Here is a 19,054-nt window from a genome sequence, read left to right as displayed (position 1 = left end):
TTTACCCTCTCGGTGTACTCCACGGATGCGTCCGCATTTGCCAAATGTGCCAACCTTTCAACATCCGAAGCAAACTCCTGCAATGTCTCATTTGCTTTTTGGTAGCGGTTTTGCAACTCAATTTGGAATATCTGTTTTCTATGCTCGCTTCCATAACGTCGTTCTACAGCAGCAATCAATGCTTCATAATTGTTCCGCTCTCCTTCGGGAATCGTCTGTAGAATTTCCGCTGCTGGCCCCTTCAATGCCACGAACAGTGCAGCAACTTTATCTTCCGCATTCCATTGGTTCACTGCTGCGGTCTTCTCAAACTGTAGCTTAAAGACCTGAAAAGGAACAGAACCGTCAAAGGATGGTGTCTTTACCTTTGGATTACTCGCTGAAGCAGCCGGCCGATTAAGTTGCAATTCCTGTATACGACCTCTCAAAGCATCCACCTCTGCCTCGAATTTTTCTTCAAACTGCGTTATTTTCTCGTCCATACGCGCTTCGAGTTTTGATGATATACGTGCCTCTTGCTCTTTCAGTTGTGTTTCCATCTTTGATGTAATCTGTGTCGACATTTCTGAAATACGTGTCTCATGTGATTCCAGCTGGGATGCCATATATGTCGTCTGCTCTTCCAGTTGAGATGACATTTGCGACGACATTTCGGATATACGTGTCTCCTGTGCTTCCATCTTGGATGTTATACGTGTCTCCTGCGATTCCAATTGTGATGACATATACGTTTTCTGTTCTTCTAGTTGAGATGCCAGTTGAGATGTTATATCTGTCTTTTGCGATTCCAGTTGAGAAGCCACAGTCGATGTTTGAGCAGATATTGCAGCCAAAATCATGTTCAAGTCTGTGCTCCTAACTGTCTGCGTAACTGTCTCTTCCATTTTTGTTGTTTCCTCGCCTTCAAGATGAAAGTCATACTCTTCCACGCCAATTCCTTCTAATTCCATTGCCTCTCGTAGTCGTGCCTGAAGTTCGAGTTTAATGCCGGTTGTATTCAATCCACGGCTCTCCAACTCCTTCTTCAGTTGCTGGATCTTCAATTCACTGAACTTTGCCATATCCTTCTTGTCCTCTAGAATTTATTCAACATCCCACTTCTGACACCAATTGTAACGAATTTTCTGTAAATCCTCTTATTTGCCCTTTTGCTATGTTCGTATCGCTAAACTGTTGAATAAATAACTCCAATATTGAATAATGGAAAAATGGCCTTTATTAAAGTACTTCACAATAACACTCAAACTTTGCAACGAATAGCTTGCTTAATAACCAAACTGATTGAAACTCTACTATCAAAATAATACTGCTAATGCTCGCTAGATATCGTCTTAATCGAAACTCAAATCAAACTGAATTACAGCGCCTCTACATCTGTCGCCTTTTATACTCTTTGGTTTCCTCGTTCGAATTTTTCTAGAATCTACTAGCATTGTCCATGAGCTCTCAAACTTATCAGCTATAACTAAAATTACACAATTTTATACATCTTTTAGGCGCTTCCAGAATCTACTAGTCCAGTAGCTCTCAAACTTCTCAGGTATATGCATGTGTTACTGCATTGACTCTCCGCTGCTCGTATACGTACATGGTACATATATGTCGACGCAGTTTCGTTTATGTAGATACATAATGATTGAATTATTGATGTGCATTCACGTCACTGCTTAGCATCGGCTTAGAGATGATAGCATCGCTCAGTGCTGCTAACATTCGTTACAATATGTACATACCTATGTATGTACTTACTAACTGAACTTCAATTGGGCGTACATCAAATATGCTGGCACACATTAAACATTATACACTTTATTACTTTGTTTTATTAAACGCGCTTTCACTAAATTTTATTTTTTATAATTTATTTAATTTATAGTTTTGAACTTCGTAGTAGTCACGAAACTGATTGTCAATTCTTTCAGTTACAGCTCATTCTCAATTTTTTCTCTCGCATGTAGAGTTGCCACACTCGATTGTTTCGAAAAAAACTTGTAGTATAAATGTTTGATATAACATTTTAAATAGAGAACTTGTAGGTTATAGAAAAGTAAAGAATCAAATCGGGGGAAGGTATTTCACCACTGGAGTAACTTTACATGTACATAATTCGGCAGGTTTAATTCTCGCAACACTTTATTTTGAAACGATTTCAATACAACTCAAACTTTTGTCGGAAATATTAACATCAAAAAAGGATGTTTTTTATTATCTTATTAGATTCGTTCGCGTGAGTGAAAATTCGTAAAAAGTTGAACAAAATGTTACTAACTTTGAAAAAATCCTGTTCGTTCAAACAAAACTTTTGCAACAAGAGGGCGCAATTTTGCATTTCGCTTGGAGGAGAATTTGCAAAATTGTACCCGATATATAGGTGTCCCGGTATCGCATAATTTTTTGCAGTGTTATGCACAGTAAATTCAAAAAAGGGGTTTTTCGTTTAGTATTCATAACTGAAAAACTAGTTTTTTATTGTTTTCCCAATTTGTGTGTTTTTTCGATTTGGTAGTTTTCTTGTTTTGGTATTTTTTTAACAAGTGGCATCATCTTCATCAGTACAAAGTAGAGAGCGCAGTGAGCGAAAAATTCTCATGCATCGACTGTTGTTCGCTGTTCAAATGGCCAGTGAAATCAGTTGTGTTAACAGAAAAATCAGTTAGATTGATTAAGAATCTGTCAATTTTACAGAATTTTGTTAACTTAAGAGCGGCAATTTCTTTTCTGTTGAAATGACTAAACATTTGTTCGCTTGACAAAGAACTCGGTCGAATTAACCATAATTCAATCAATTTCACCGAATCTCCGTTAAGTCAAGAACAATAGAGCCGATTTGTGGATTTTACTAGCACCATTTCTTTCAGTGTAGTTCCTTACATTGGGTTCAAAATTTTATTTATCATATACAAAAATACAGCGAACCATTACAAAAGAGTTGCAAAACAATCGATGGCACTATCGATAATACCGATTGTTAATTTTTTTATTTTTTTTACACTAACCAACACTAGGGCCGTTTCGTTTTATACGATCCGTGATCGAAACAAATTTTTGAAATCGCAACAGCTCTGAAATGGTGATTCGATCAAGGAAATATTTGGAATAGTGGCTATGAGTACCCACAAAACATACATAACTTAATATCATTTCTACGAATAGTTTGACAGATTCATAATTATCCTTTGAGTGAAATTGGTTTTCGATGACAGGCCATCTTATTGGTAAGTACATAAGTACAAAATTAAACAAGAACTTTATGGAAGTAAAAAATGTACTGAACTGAAACCGTTTAATGCGATGGTACTATCAAAACTCCTATCGATGGGTTTCTTTTCTTGACATTATCGAAGGCAATCAAATGTTTTTTTAATCCTATTGAAAACTGTGGTGGTAAATAATACACATATTTATTAGACTGGGTCAGTGTCCATACATAAATAAAATAATTTAAAAAAGTGAGATTTCTAAAAATGTGAGGGGTAGCCTGATTAAGGTTCAGTTGGTCTTACTTATGACTATCAATATAAATTTCACGCACCCAACGCTTTAATTGTCTGATCAACGCCCTAGATTGAAGGAGAGTGTGATGACTAGTACCTAGGACCTACGTAATTATTTTCTAGCTTTTAGTATTATTATTACTTAATGTAAATATTGTTTTCAATAAAAACATTTAACTTAAAATTTTTTTTTTAATTATTTCATTTTAAAGTTTTTAGTCTTTATTTAATTGCCTATTATCTCTCATTCTATTTAGTTCATTTAGTGACTCATTATTCCAAGGACTCTTTCCTGACAATTTGTTACAATCGAAGTCCTCAATACATAATCCTTCCGAAGGCTTTACACGACTCAGCGCCACGTATGCTTGTCCCTCCTCGAACTCCAAAGTGTTTTGATGTCACATCTACCGGACTATATGTAATATTTGTTCCAAATATGAGCGAAATCGGTCCACAAATACGAATATTTTTAATACCTCGATCCTTGCCGCACCTAGCGGAATGTTTTTTCATAAACCGGTTTCTATTTCTTTATGTAATATGTGTTCCAAATACGAACCAAATCGGACTGCAAGTACGATTTTTTTGAATATCTCAATCCTTGCGCCACCCAGCGGCGATTTTTTTCATAGGTCGCTTTCTATTCATGTACTATGTATTATGTGCTTCAAATATGAGGCAATTCGGATCACAAATGCAATTTTTTGAATATCTCGATCCTTGCGACACCTAGCGGCGATTTTTTCATAGGTCGTTTCTATTCATGTATGTATTATGTGTTCCAAATATGAACCAAATCGGACCGCAAATATGATTTTTTGAAATATTTCGATCCATGCACCTATCGGAGTTTTTTCTTATAATTGCATTGTCATCGGGTTCTGAACTATATTCCAAGTTTCAAGCTTGTACTTAAATTTTAATTACAAAAATCGTAAACAACGGCCAGTCGGCTATCCGTTCGTTTGCTACAAAGAGTCAAGCTAAAAAAACCGTTTAAAAAAAGTTTCTAGCTACAAAAGAGCGGTCAAGTAGATTTCTACACCCTTATATACAAATTTTCTTTTCATAATAAGAACATCTTTGGGCCAGTTTTTTTCAGTGCAAGCTAAAACTACAGCTAAATTTGACTAGAATTTAACCTTCCCAATTTTCACGCTTAGGTTGAATTTCAAAGAGCGAATTTAAGTGGTTGATATAAGTAATTTGTCTCTGAGCAAAAATAATCATTTACAAGCAAAAGCTTGCGGCGACTTGAAGTTCAATTGCAGCATTAAGTACAAAAAAAAATTAAACTAACCGACAGGTTGTTGAAGATGGTTTTTTTATCGCCATTGTGGAGCAATGAGCTGAGTTTTCTTAGAGGACAGGTAAAAGAAATGTTTAAGCCGGCAAAAGCCGTGGAAAGATAAGCGTGCCGAGACGGGAGAGGGCGCGGTTGAGGAAAGTCCTAGCAAAGGAAACATAGTCCAAGGACTAATAAAGAAAAATAACGGGGAATGACACATATAGTGAGGAGTCTATAAAGTAATAAATTATAAAAAAACTCCGTCTTCTTGGCAAATATTAGAAGTTTTCTAGGACCTAGATTAATTGCTGCCTCGAGATCTGGCAACTTTGCCGCCCCTAATAGCTGAAGCCTTGACCTGGCGAGCGAATAACATGAGCACAGAACGTGTTCAATCGTTTCTTTCTGCAGCTCGCACTTCCTACATCTGCTGTTACTGACGAGGCTTAACTTATAAGCATGTGACACCAGAAGGCAGTGCCCAGGCAGTATGCCCATCATGAGCTTTAAGTCTTCTCCCTCACAGAAAGAAAAAGAGAGGTAAATCTAACCGAAAAAGACGGTTAAAATTGCAGTGACCGAAAAACGTTGTAAATCTAACCGACTAAAAATTGTTATTATAATAGTTCGTCAAAATAGGTAGTTTACCATTAATAACCAAAAGAAAAAACTTTCAAAAATAACTAAGAAACATTATTTTTTTAATAAATACATTATTATTTATAACTTTAATTAAATACGTACATATTTTTATATGTTTTACATTTGTACAATAGGTAAATGATGTTTAGTTTTAAAAAAATTTTGGACGAATATATGTAATTCCATTTGGAGAAAGAGTTGTATTAAGAGGGGAATAATATAATTCAGAAAGGTCCAGTAGATAAAATTGGTCTGTACTTTCTATAACGGGAAATGATTGAAAATGTTCTGAAAACAACGCAATTGAGTGTTCAACGCATACAAAAATTACTTTGTTGTTTTTAAGTATAATAATGTCATTTATTTCAAATAATTTCAAAGATTTTGACATTAGGAAATATCCAACTTTATAAGTAGTCCTTTTTATTTCAACAAGTGTTACAAAATTGTAGCTTTCATTCATTAATATTTCGCATTCAAAAGAACCTTTATTTACTTTTTTGCTATAAAATTTGTTTTTAAATTTTTCTTTTGATTTCTTTTCGAAAATGCAGTTGCCATCTAATCCTTTATTTAAAAGTAAACGATTTTAAAATTTTAGCATGCATTTAATAGCGACTGACAAAGGTGCATTTCGTCTAGAGGTAATACAATTGGTATACGATTTTATTTCTCTATGCTTGGACTCGAACCTGAAACACCATACATGCTTAAGTGGTCCTACATTTCTTATGATTGTAGTATAATGAAGGAGAAAGTGAAACTCGGTTTCAACGTCGGCCCAAACAGCTGTACGTAAATCGTATGATGGTTCTTAATTTTTACCTTCAATTTATCTAAAGACTCATCGTCGAATTCTGTTTTTAAAATTTCGTCTATAATTTCAATTAATGTGCACAAAAGTTTCCAATATTTATTGCGTAGTGGTATTAAATCTCCAATTATTATTGGAAGAAAATGGCAAAATGTCCACATTTCTCGTGCTGACATATTAAGTTTTTGACATTTCAAATGTGATATTTTAATTTCTAATGATCTATTACTTAACTCAATTTCACCGTATTGAAATTGATTTTTTCGATCATTTAAAACCTCAATTGTAAATAATTTTTCCGTTTCAATAAAATTAAGGAATATTTTTGAAACGACATATCTGCAAACACCTTTAAAAATATCGTGCATAATATCTCCGGTAAAATTATGTACAACATGAAATGAATTTATATCATTGAAAATGGAATTCTCAGATATACCAGTTAACTTTATTCGTTTTTCTGGTATATCTTCTGTAGCAAGGTTTTCTGCATAGTTTAACTCATTCCGAAGTTTACTTTCTATTTCCTCGACAATAAACGAAGTTTCTTCTTTATTACATAAACAATATTGACAAAAGTAATTAGATGAAAACCTTTTAGTGTAGCCGAGAATACTATTTAAACCTAAGTTATCACCCACAACTAGTGCTAGTACAAAATAAATTTTTTTTCGTGTATTATCAAAGCTAATGTCAATACCCTCTTCTTCAAGATTTTTAATTTCTTCGACTAGTAGTTTCAATGATGCGTTATTTCCAAACTGTTTATTATATTTACTTCTGAAGAAAAGAGCTGGGAATATATCTTCTAGTCGCGATTGGTAGTGCTGTGGCAAAGTGGGGAAACTGTAATAAAAAGCAGCATTGATAGTGTTCCTCTATGGGAACCCAAAGGATTGTTGATTTCAAAATCGTCAAAGTAGATAATGTAAGGGATTGCAGTTTTATCACTAAATAAACTAATTTTATATTTCCATAATTTTCCATTGACAATGTCTTTTATTTTGTTTTCATGTGAAAGAAATGTCTGTGTATTTTCCACGTGCCTTTTAACAAATTAGGAAGTTCGAAAAAATTTTTAATTTGGAATCGTAATGGCATTAGTACACCCTTACTATGCTTTTCTGTTAAAGAAATATCATGGTTATGAACTACAGGTGCAATTCTATTGTCAATGTCGAATTCTTGTGGATCTTCGAAACTGTTTCTCTTTTTGAGTTCCTTTAAAAATTTGTAAAATGTTTTACACTTGGAAAATGGGTCTCTTAAAAAAGAAACAAAGTTTCTGAGCTGGACTTTTTTTGTTCTGGAAAATCCAATATATAATTTTCTAAATAGTCAGCTATTGGCAAAAGCAAATCATTTGTTATATCATCAATAAGTTGTTCTGCATCAGATCGAGCGAAATTTGATTGGCTGTATTTACTTAAAAATAGCAGCGCAATATTTTCGAACTCAGCACGAGGAAATTCGAAAATTTCTTGACTTTATTGATTACATTGCTGTTTATTGAATTGTAACGGAAAATTTATATTTTCAGATCCAGTAAGCCTCTGAAATGTTGAACTTAAATTAGGAATGCATGAATTCACTTTCATAAAGTGGCTTTTACAATTTCGTAAGCACTGGTAATAATTGCAACAATGCAGACAGTAAAAAAGTACTAGATGATGTTAAACTGTGTCAATTTTTTAGATGAACTACGAGTTTATCAACATCTTCAAACTTTCGTTGCATACAAAGCACAAGACCATTTTCGAACAAAAAAAAATATATAAAAAAAAATTATTAAAAATATATATAAAATGTTTAAGTTTACTTTTATGTAATTACATTACATGAAGTCGCTCAACAAGCAAAGTACATTTGGGGAAGGTTTATCTTCAGTCAATTCAATGGAATAAAAATATCTTTGGACACACGTCCAAAACTCAATGCTATCCTGTGGATATTTTAAGTGTAAGACATGAAAAGTCTTAAAGCATATGTCTAAAGCACTTAATGAAGGAAGCTCATACTTGATGTCGTCATAGTAAACATAAAATTTGCAATAGCTCAAATCACTGCCAATTGCGATAATTAGTGGTTGCAATGTCTCGCCGCGTGCATACAGTGATGTTTTCAGGTTATCCAATTTATTTTCGACATCGTTCAAAGTATTAAGCTGTAGTAAAAACGAGAGCTAAGAATCCTTAATAGTGCTTCTAAAAAGCGTTTTGTCATCTGATTTCCGTTTTATATTAGGTCGTAGTACAGCGTGCAGTAACAATGCTATAAGTTGATCTGAACCTTTAATACAATTTATAAACAGTTAATCATTCAATCTGATTATTACTTATGTTAACGAACCTTGCTCAGTATCATTTACTTTTTTCAAGTGCTGCAGATTTTGAGTGTCCTTTACCCTCTTGTTCAGAATTGGTAAAATTTTTGTTTTAAAACCTTGCCAATTTTGTGTTAGCCTTGAGGAATTCTGATGCAGAGCACTAAAGTCAATATCAATCTGGAACAAACGAAAGTATGAAGCATGATTTTCATTTCAACATTGTACATTAAAATTTAAAATCCACCTACCAGATTGTAGACACACGAATGGGAAAAAAGTTTCCAGTTCCGTAAAGTGTTCGCTGATGTGTTACCACTTGAGTTCAAAATTTGTTGTCGTCTGGTTTTGAATGTTTTCTTCCAATTAGCTTCAACTATTAGTTACATTTTTCATCATCGAAAGTAAACGTGTGTTCTTCTGTCGGTGATGTCTCAGGAGTTGGACTTTCTGGGTCCACTAATTCACCAGATTTCTTCAATCTTTTCAATGTGTTGTAATATTTTTCGTACAAACGGCCTGCTGGCCTCAAGGTAATCGGATCTTTGTGATAGTAAATCGACAGAAAATTTAGAAATAATTTTGGAAGGAATGTATAATTTGTAAAACCGTGTCGTCTTTAAATCTGTTAGCAATATCTTGCGCAATAGATTGGAATGTATTTCGGGATATCTTGATTTTTCTTTTAATAAACCAAGACACAGTCGCATCAACAAGATCTTCCTCCCATCGTCATCTAGCTTGCCCAACCGCAGAACATACTCACCAGTTGGATGAGCATTCAGCACTTGTTGTCAATCCTAAACAATTATAATTATTTTTGATTTATTTTGCACACTATATACACTTCAAAATCATGTGACGAAGAATTGGATGGCTGTGAACAAGAAGGAGATTCAATGCCAATGTTCCGCTGTCGCCACTGCTGCATAAAATCAAAGATTATCGAAAATAAAGATGTTGCAGGTGCAAACTTCGGTGGAAAGCAGCGGAGCGTAACAAAATTCTAGTAGGTCACTTTCACCACACCAAAAACTTTAACACAATTTTTAACATAATTTAAGCACAGAAATACTCTGATTGGAGTTTTAGAGAGTAAAAGTTACAATTCTGAACACATTACCTGAATAAAAATGTACAAATAATTATTAAATAACAAATACAGACAGTGGTAGTTAACAAATTCTGCTGCGGTAAGTGGTGAATGTGACCTACTAGAAGTTTTGTGAAGCTTGCTTCACACGATTTTTCGTCCCTGCAACATCTTTATTTTCGATAATATTTGATAAAATCAACAATGCCAGAATTGACTGAAGCTGTATCACACGTTGACACGCTGCTACAACCCTAAAATATTTTTCGAAAAATTAGCTGAAATATTCACCGAGATTTTAAAATACTTACGTTTGCTTTCCTCCAAGTTATCAGCTTGTGGCGGAATTCTGCTCTAGCACCAATCGTGTAGTTCTTGAACAAATCTGCAAGGTCAGACTCCGTCAGATATTTCAAATTGGTCAGCGTTATTGCTTGCGCTGAAATAGCAGATAATGAAATAAAAAATAAGACAATGACATATGTATGCATTTGCAAATCACCTTTGAGTTCTGCGATTTTTTGAGGAAAACCCCACTCCAAAATCAATTGAAAAAATTCCGTGTCTGCTGGATCAGGATTATTCATATCATCCGCCTCAAGAGCACTTCATATATTTAACGAAAACAATTCACTATTGTTAAGACTCAACGCCCACGCAACAAACACTGTCCACGAAAATTTGACAACTGAATATCAACCATGAGTTTTTTTATTTTGCACAAAGCATCAAGAGTTGCCGTTATTCTCATCGAATAAACTACCTTTTCGGTTAGTTTAACCAACCAAAATAGTACAGTTACAATTTTATTTGGTTGGTTTTCCTATTTTGGCTTTTAAGAATTGTAATTTTACCATTTTAGAGTTTAGCCATATCATTTTTTGTAGTTAAATTTATATGCTACAATTCTAACGGTTAGTTTAACCAACCAAAATAGTACAGTTACAATTTTATTTGGTTAGTTTTACTATTTTGGCTGTTAAGAATTGTAATTTTACCAGTTTAGAGTTTAGCCATACCATTTTTTGTAGTTAAATTTATATGCTACAATTTTAACGGTTAGTTTAACCAACCAGAATAGTACAGTTACAATTTTATTTGGTTAGTTTTACTATTTTGGCTGTTAAGAATTGTAATTTTACCATTTTAGAGTTTAGCCATACCATTTTTTGTAGTTAAAGTTATATGCTACAATTCTAACGGTTAGTTTAACCAACCAAAATAGTACATTTACAATTCGGACGGTTAGTTAAACTATTTTTATGGTTAAATATCTCCAAATTCATTTAACAATTTTTTTTCGATTAGATTAACCACCTGAATTGTACTTGTTGTTTGTGTTTTCAATACAAAGTAGAAAAATAGTTTATTAACAACTTTTTCGGTTAGATTAACCTATCTTTTTTCTTTCTGTGCTTCAGAGATATAAGCCACTTTGTGAGTCCAATATCGCAAGATTTGCACATTATCTTAGAAATTTCGCAGCCCGACACAACTCCGTCCCTCGGATTGCGACGTATATCGTCGATTTAGTGAGTAATAAATAATCCTTTGCAACTCATAGGTCTTTTCGTTACCTTTATGACCGGGAACTCAGTATATAGATACATATGTCTGGATCGGTCTGAGCGAAGTTTTTCCAATGCTTCTTTGCATTTCAGAACACTTCTTGATATAGTAATGTGTGAGATAATTGCCTTAATCGCCGCCTAATTATCAATATACATATTGACGCAACTGCAACTTAAGCACGTTTCTTCCTTTCTGCTGCTTTCTTTATGGCTATAATTTCCACCTGAAAGACGCTGCAGTAATCTGGCAGCCAGTAGGACAGCTACTTATTTCTGTATCGACACAGTAAACAGCAGACCCGACCCCTTGGATTAATTTGGAAACATCCGAATGCAAGTGCATAGTATGTTCTCCCATTTCAGCACCCTGGCACCAACCTTCCGGCTCAATTGTGGGCAATATCTATTTCATGTCATGAGAGGTCATGAGACCTGTACTGTTTGTAATCCGATATTTTTGGCAATTAGGTCTGGAGGCGGAATGTGTAGAATGGCATGCAATGCTGCTGCCGGGTTAGTTTCTAGGGCTAAAAATTGAAGTTAAGGACTGAAGGTCCTTTTCGATTAAAAAAAAATATACTTAAATGCTATTTACACTTTATGAACCCTTCTGCTGCGCAGGGCTGAGAATGTAGTGCGAACTTGATCGAGCGTGGCCTTGAATTTCCACGGTTGGTTATTTCGTTGGGTTGCGAAATGCTTTGATATCGCAACAGCTCAATATGCAAAAGTTGCTGACGGTGCAACTAACTGTGGGAATGATTTGGCGACATCGACAGGTGATATGTTCTGCCTATTGAAAGTGCCGGCGATATGTAAGTTTGGTTTGGACAACTCACAGTTTGTTCTTTGCTCTAACAAAAAATTTGGTGTAGAAATGTGTGGCCAAGACTGCTCTCGTTTATGCCCCTATTACGGTTTACAACTGAACTTAGTATTGTAATTAAAACAACTCAACTTTAAGACAACTCAACTCCTATTTGGTATTACGAATTACAACTTATTTCAGTTGAAGTTGAATTGATGTTGCCAACCTAAGAAAGTGATGATTTGACAGATAAATGAAGAGCTGATCAATTTGTGGCGGAAATGGACGCATTTCCAAAAGTGACTTTGTTATTAAAAGCAAAACGGATATTAGCTAAGACCTTTTTTATAACGGCGAAAATGTTGGGGACTGACATGTCGCGAATACGGAAAACATTCGCGTGGTCATTCCAATCCCTCGGAACTACCAAGCACCAAGTAAGAAAACGTTAAGTGACAAATGATAAACTTCTAATGAAGTTATTTTACAGATTTGTAAGGAAGCATTTTGCACCTTACTAAACTAAATTAAGAACCATTTCCGCAAACTCATTCGAGGGAAAGCTGTACCCCTATTTTAAAATTATGCGATACACTCCGATTCCTTGCTGACGCCACCTTGCAAAAATGCTGCTAGCCTCCTCCAACTTCGGAATGTTGCTCCATAAAGTCAAAAAGTTATTCAATGTAATCCTTCGTTGAAACGTTGTTTTTTTTCTATAAATGTGTACAAACAAACATTGCTGATTATTATTTGTTTAAAAAAGGTTTAACTACCCGATTTCTATATTTTTTCCGGTAACGTTTTATAGGCCTTCGGCCGCAATTTATGAAAATGACCTTGAGTGGGCCTAGCACCTTCCTGCATTAGTGTATGTGTGTGTACAACAAATCTAGCAAAATACAACCACATGAAAATTTGATCCGACTTTTCGTTTATATCTTTTGACAGAAATAAAATTTTTAATTTTTACTTAGGGATTCTAAAAACGGAGGTCGAAACGCATCCTTTGATACCACCTTTGATTATCTTAATATATAAAAATCACGTGTCACTATGTTTGTTCCCGATGGACTCCTAAACTACTGAACCGATTTTAAATTTGTTTTGCACCTCGTGTGTAGTTCGATCTAACTTGAAATATAGGATAGGTTGTACCTCAGTTTATAGTAAAAATATTTTTTTATTGCAAATTTTTTTATTTGTTTATACGTAATATTAAAATGTTACGTATACGCACCGGCACTTACATTTTCAGATGGTGCGGATATATTTCCGTGTAATTGGTTGGTGTTTAATTAAACAACGTGCTTGTCAATAAAAAATATTATAGCGAATGATATCAAGTATAATAGCACATCACCCGGCGAGAAGGTGGGGGAGATTAGCTCCTGGCCCAGGGTTTCTTAGGGGGCCCGGGATTTAGAGGTACTATGAAATTTTTTTTAATTCAGGCGAGTCTTTAGTTGTTCCATGTGCAATTTTTAAGCCGAATTTCAAAAGCAACGAAAATATGCATTTCGTTTTAATATTATAGTGAAGTGTGAAAAATAAAAATCTATATATATAAAAAGAAAGGCTAAAATGTGTGTTAGTTGGTCGCCGGTGTTTGAAGAGATACGTCGGTCGATTTTGTTCAAACTTTCACACAAGTTGCGTAAACCTCACGCGGTGATTACTACATAGATTTGGTTGTGATCGACGTACAGGGTCTCGAGGTGTAGGCCGAAACGTGGACCCGAGTACCCCTAGAATGTGTTTATAGAATATGGATAACAAATGAAAGCTGTTGATGAGTGCTTTAGTAGAGGGTTATTTTCATACCCCTGGGTGACTAGGGTCTCGAGATATAGGCCAAAACGTGGGCCAAAAAGACGGAGGGAGGAGTGAATAAAAGGATTAAGAAAAAGTGAAAAGGGGGGAGGGCAGAGTCAGACGGAAAAAGCTTATTAAAATGTATGCAGATAGACCAAATTTAGGGCAGAATAACGTCTGCCGGGTCTTCTAGTTTTTGATAAAAATTAGGTGGTGCACTGTCTGGTAAACCGTTACGTTTTTTCAAAACAATCCCAAAATTTTCTGAGACAACTGCTAGTAATCAGTTGTCAGATTTTGATGTCTTTGACAACTACATCAACACAAGGTTGTAAACGGTAATGCCGCAAAAAGTTGTTAGATTAAGCTACTTCAACCGACATTCTTTTTGACAGGTTGAGTTGTAATCTGTAATTCCAAATTGCAAAATTTCAACTGAAAGAGAGTTGAGTTGCAAACCGCAATAGGGGCATTAATTTCGAGCAGACTTATGAAAGTAGAGCAACTCAAAGCAAGTCATTAAACGAAATTACGCGGAATATTTCAACCTGATGAAAGCTGAAGCAGCTCATTAAATGAAACTTTTAGTTTCCAATTACCCGTCGTGATAAATTTACAAAATTTTCCAAATTTTTTAGGTGTAAATTTTCACCAATAGTGTTATGAACATTCAGAGGTGGATCCGGGGGGGGGGGCGAGGGGGGCGATTGCCTCCCCCCGCTCTGATTTGGAACTTATGAAAATTATAAAATTTTGTTTTAATTACACATAAAATTTAAAATTTTTTAGCTTTTATGTATGTATTATCTATAAGATCATCCTAATTAAAATTAAGTCAAGCCATAGTTCTTTCGGCAGCTCTTAGTAGTTGATGGAATCTATTTTCCTCCGGTCCAAAATTCGGTTAATACAGCAGAAATTCTATGAAATTCGAGGGCGCGTACTTTATGAACAATGTGGAGAGTTGCTTAAATGTGGATAAACTTTTAGTATTTTTCAGCTTAGAAACTAATAAAAACACTACTCGACAAAAAAAATCTCCAAAAATAAAATTGGCCTTTCCTAAAGTAAAATTTTCTCCTGATTCCGAATATGACTTCCATTTTCCTGTGGCAGATCTAGTATTACCTACAACATAGGAGGGCTAACTTTTTTGCATCAATAGAATTTTTCCGATTTTTAAGTGGTTAAATCTGAAATATTGTAAAAAATTTCGTTTTTTTCTCAACATTTTTGGAACGTTTTTTGGCATAGTGGCCAAACTGCTCAAGATACTTAAGGGAGGTGAAGGCAAGAAATGTTTATGGGAATTAGTATAATGCATAATTCAACAGTTTAAAATGAAAAAATGAAAAATACAAATTTTTGCCGTACCTATATGAAGTAGTGTTCTATTTTTATATTTTCGCCGATATCTCGGAAACTAGATCTGCCACAGGAAAATGGAAGTCGCATTCGGAATCAGAAGAAAATTTCACTTTAGGAAAGGCCTATTTTATTCTTGGAGACTAAAGTTGATCAAAATTTGTTGAGTAGTGAAATAGTCGTGAATTAGCCTAATTTACACATTTATATTGTTTCAAAACCTGTATAAGAGCTTTCAATACACGACCCGAAAGAACGGAATAATAAGATATCCTTTCCAGCAGGTTGTTTAGGGTTCACAATAAGCGTAAATTTTTCATGAAACATAAACTTTCTCATCAAGATCAATAAAAAATGAGGGTTTTCCCAAAACAAAGTGAACACTTGTTATTCTCATCATATAATTATTTAACCGGAATTTAAGCGTAACTTATTGCTTTTGCTGGTTCAAGACTCTGGCGGCGCCGTGGTAGCGTACTCTGCCTACCACACCAAGGGTGCTGGGTTCAAGACCCGCGCAAAATCAACATCAAAATATAAGAAAAAATTTCATTCAATTACAAAAAAGCATTTCTAAGCCGGGTCGCCCCTCGACAGTGGTTTGGCAAACACTCCGAAAAGTTTCTGCCATTAAAAACCCTCTCAGTGAAAATTCATCTGCCTTCCAGGTGTCGTTCGGAGTCGGCATAAAAAATTAAAGCCCCGTCCCGTATAAAAAGGGGCAAGATGCAAACTTGAAGAGAAGCTCAGCCTAAATATTTTCTGAGATAAATCGCGCCAAGTATATATTTGTTTTTATTTATTTTTTACCACGCCTCAGGCCTTCTTATTCAATCGTTTATTTGTCAATTTAGCAATGTCTGACTCCGTCCTAAAACGCTGTGATAATTATTTCTTTGCGCTAAAAAATCTGAGAATGTGTGTTAGGTGATCCTATTGCCCTACTATGAAAAACCATATACACACATAAAAATAAATCTTTTATTTCATAGTTTTGATATCTGCTGGCATTTCGGCCAAAAAGCCACCTGAACATGCATTGCAATGTAATATCTTGGCGAAAAATCTATAATTTTATTAAACGGTCTTGGTTTAAGTATATATTTTAGTGGCGCAAACAAATCTATTTTTTTATCACTTTTGCTCTTGCTTCGGTACAAAGAACCAGACTGGAGGAAAAGTGGCCATCAGACCAAACCTAAACGAAAAGCACCAGTTTTGTATAAATGGATCGAAGTAGTAACCGTAGCCGCTATGTCAAAAGTACCGTTCTTCGAATCTGCTGTGAACAGTGTTGTCGTTGCGAATTTTCAAAAAGCGGTCAATAGGGATTTTATTTTTATGCTACACTTCCACACAGAAGCATGCCACAAACTTGGTGTAGCAAGACCGCACCAAAATTATACATTGAACTGATCCGTTAAAGCCAAGCTCTTAGAAATGCGCATTTTAATTGAAATTTTTTAACAGCTATAAGCTGTAAATCAATTTAAAAGGACTAATAAAACTCCTTCTCTACATTAAAATACCCAAAGAACTATAGTCATATTCACAATCAATGTTATGTAGGTAGGCTTTTTAAAATAATTTTCTATGGACAATATGTCAAAAAAGCTCTGACCAAATTTGAAGTAAAGGTAACTATATTTCGACTTTGAATACGCAACTTCTTATAAATTCGAAAGGATATAATTTCTGAATCATATTTCTATAGATACTTCTTAAAATAATCAAATGCATTTTTAATTTTGATGTTTATGACAGGGTAAAATATTGAGCCCCAAAATAGTGCTAAAAATATTTGAAATAGTTTTCAAAGGAGCAAAATGTTTTAAAAAGGATGAAATCTCCGCAATTTCTCAACTCTGTAATGTATGTATATCTGGCAACTCTGTATGTATGTACATAATATGTACGACATATGTATTTAAAAAAATCTCTCTTTGATTGCCCGCAAACCAGGGATGGAAAATAATAATTTTTTTTTTTCGGAGTCGAAAAAGTCCTGGTCAAAAAATTGCCCTAGGTGAAAATGTTTGAGTTCCTAGGTATACCTATAGCAATATCATGTCAATCATGCATCCTTTTTATTTTTCGAACTTTTTCCATAAAAGTCCACATATAAAAGTAAAATCTGTATTTTTATTTTTGAAGTCCAATAGAACTAGTTAAACTCGGACTTTTAAAAATAAAAGTTAAATCAAGACTTTTATTTTTTAAGGCAGAAATAAAAGTCCCGCTTGATAACAAAGAAACGGCTTATCCGAATTAAAAAAATTTGGCACCAATCGATTCTCCTGGATTCCTAAAATTAAAAACCTTATGGACTTTTGAAAATTTCTGTTAATAATACTATAAATTTATCATAAACAAACTAGGTCGAAAATCTCGTAATATAAATGGTGAACTTGCAGTGGATTTTTGCAATAAATTTCGTTCCAATAAAACTATTACAGTGAAAATTGGTAAACCGCATTCTGCTATGATAGGAAAGCTTTCCAAAAAAAGAAATGGTCGTAATCGGTCAGTAGCCACGCAATATTTTTGCAAATTGGTAAGCGAACTTCATATTTGTATTTGTACATGCCGACGGAAAAAGTTTTAAAATCGAATTAAAGTCACACCCACTTGTATATAAAAATATCAAAACTGGCTACTTGAATTCATTGCTAAGTACGTGAATATGTCGGAGTTATTTCGGGATTATTGCGGGATGATTTGGGCATCCTTCCGGTATCATTCCTGGATGACTTTCGGGATCCCGTCAGGGTCATTTCGGGACTTTTTCGGGATCATTTGGGGATCCTTCCGGCATCATTTCTGGATAGTTTTCGGGATCCGTCCGGGATTCCGTGAGGATTATTTCGGGACTTTTTCGGGAGTATTCCGGGATCATTTATGGATGGTTTTCGGGATCGCGTCTGGTTTATTTCGGTATAATTTGGGGACTTCCGGTATAATTTTTGTATGGTTTTCGGGATCCCGTTAGGGTAATTTCGGGACTTTTCCGGGACTATTTCGGGATGATTTTGGGGCCCTTTCGGCATAATTTCTGGATAGTTTTCGGGATTTGTCCGGGATCCCGTCGGGATCATTTCGGGACCATTTTGATATCATTTTGGGACCCTTCCGGAATCATTTAAGGACTCTTCGAAACCGCTAGTTCAGCACACATGTTTTTTTAAATTATGAGCTTCTATGGCCATGGACCCTGCCGCAAACGTTCATGCAAAACCGCATCATACGCCATTTGAATTGATGAAAATTTTCAGCTTTCCGGTAAGAATTTTTAGCCTGAGCTTATCAGACCAAACTTACTATGCCTGATCAACGATTCAGACTTCTTTTCATTATATAACTATCAGACCAGTTAAATTTGAATTAGCATTAGGAATCAATTAATTAGATGCCTATTTTAATGGCCATTGATTATTTAAATTGTTTTCCGAAAAAAGCAATTACTAATTGATTACCATTATAAAAAAATCAAAGAAAAATCATGATTTTATTGAAAAAAAAAACCCAAAATAATCAAAAGTAATCATTTTGATAATTTTTATTTTTTCGATTTTTTTTTGATTTTTTTTTTTTGATTTTTTTGTTGATTATTTTTCCGCTTTGTTGAAGGAAATATTATCGTTTGTTGCATGCACGGGGTAATTTCTACATACAAGTACATTTTAGGATGCAATAGTAAATCGTAAGCGCTTATCGAGGCGAATATATACATGCAAAATATAGGGCGAATGGTATATGAGCGTTGATCTAAACATATTCACCGGTAAGTATACACAAATGTGCATATTTTACTACACTCATTATATAAAATAATGTGGGA

The 19,054-nt window shown here is 34.6% G+C and overlaps 1 protein-coding gene and 2 long non-coding RNA genes across 5 annotated transcripts in view; all 3 read right to left on the bottom strand.

The window, feature by feature from the left end:
* LOC137244168 (sodium-dependent nutrient amino acid transporter 1-like) overlaps positions 1–19,054 on the bottom strand; it is a 139,424-nt gene that overhangs the window by 62,328 nt on the left and 58,042 nt on the right. The window lies entirely within an intron of this gene.
* Positions 8,124–9,342, bottom strand: LOC137246538 (uncharacterized). Its single transcript, XR_010951541.1, has 3 exons — positions 8,816–9,342; positions 8,591–8,744; positions 8,124–8,530 (listed from the first exon to the last, which is right to left on the bottom strand). It is a non-coding gene; the product is annotated as an uncharacterized lncRNA (long non-coding RNA).
* LOC137246539 (uncharacterized) lies at positions 9,707–10,308 on the bottom strand. The gene is made up of 3 exons (XR_010951542.1): positions 10,160–10,308; positions 9,969–10,096; positions 9,707–9,911 (listed from the first exon to the last, which is right to left on the bottom strand). It is a non-coding gene; the product is annotated as an uncharacterized lncRNA (long non-coding RNA).

This window comes from Eurosta solidaginis, chromosome 3 (assembly GCF_040869045.1).
Source record: "Eurosta solidaginis isolate ZX-2024a chromosome 3, ASM4086904v1, whole genome shotgun sequence".
Classification (NCBI taxonomy): domain Eukaryota; kingdom Metazoa; phylum Arthropoda; class Insecta; order Diptera; family Tephritidae; genus Eurosta; species Eurosta solidaginis.
The sequence above is the reverse complement of the archived record's forward strand: the minus strand, read 5'-3'. Positions and strand labels throughout refer to the sequence as shown.